Here is a 963-nt window from a genome sequence, read left to right as displayed (position 1 = left end):
GTAGTGTATAAAAAGTTTCTTATTTACAAATGGGACAAACCCTACTTTATTCTCTTTTCCAAAATCCATGCACAAAGTAGATTCACATTATGAGGCTTCCTTGCAATCTTACCATAAATGTTTTGCATTTAATCTTTTTGTGATGTGTATTTCTTTTGGTGAACAACTTTTTGTGTGATGTATATATTGTGTAGTCACTAATCTTAAAAAGCTTCCAATTTAGATGCAAAAAAATAGAAAGAGATAAAAAAAAATCAAAGATATATATATATATGACAAAATAAAAACTTCTATATAGCTAAAAAAAATTACTGTTTTAAAAAATAATAATATTTACACTGCTGTCGAGATACATTTTAAAAAAAGTTTTTTTATTTATCTCGTGAGCAAACTAGATATATACTTAAAATTTTGTTACTTGTATCATTAACGGTACAAATGGAGATGAGAAATACTATTTGTACGCTAAAATCAGTCACTAAAATCAGCCACCAATGTATTTGTGTATAAATATATGTATGATTTAATTTATTTTTAATGTGTATTTATATTCTAGCATGTATTTTATACTGGTGACTGACTTTAGTGACTGATTTTAGTGTACACGTAGCATAACCCAAATGAGATACATTATATGAAATAAGTAATAGAGTTAATTTTAATTTTTTTTAAATGTGTCTTTTCCATTATTGTTTCTGTTAAAAGGAGTACACAAAACCAACAAAAAGTATGACTAAGACTTCAATAATGAACAGCCCACAGAAATATTTTGTGGGCTTAATTCGAATGTTATCGGCCCAAATTGATTATCCAAACTATTAATGTAGCCTCCTCCACCTGCTTTCCATAACAAGATTTTTTAAAATGAAAAAGTTAATAAAATAATAAAATAATGAATTAATTACTTTTAAATTAAGATAATAAAATACATATTTTATAAAAGTTATAAAATTAATAATGATT

The sequence above is a fragment of the Arachis ipaensis genome, chromosome B01 (genome assembly GCF_000816755.2).
Source record: "Arachis ipaensis cultivar K30076 chromosome B01, Araip1.1, whole genome shotgun sequence".
NCBI classification, from domain to species: domain Eukaryota; kingdom Viridiplantae; phylum Streptophyta; class Magnoliopsida; order Fabales; family Fabaceae; genus Arachis; species Arachis ipaensis.
Note: the sequence above shows the minus strand (reverse complement) of the source record.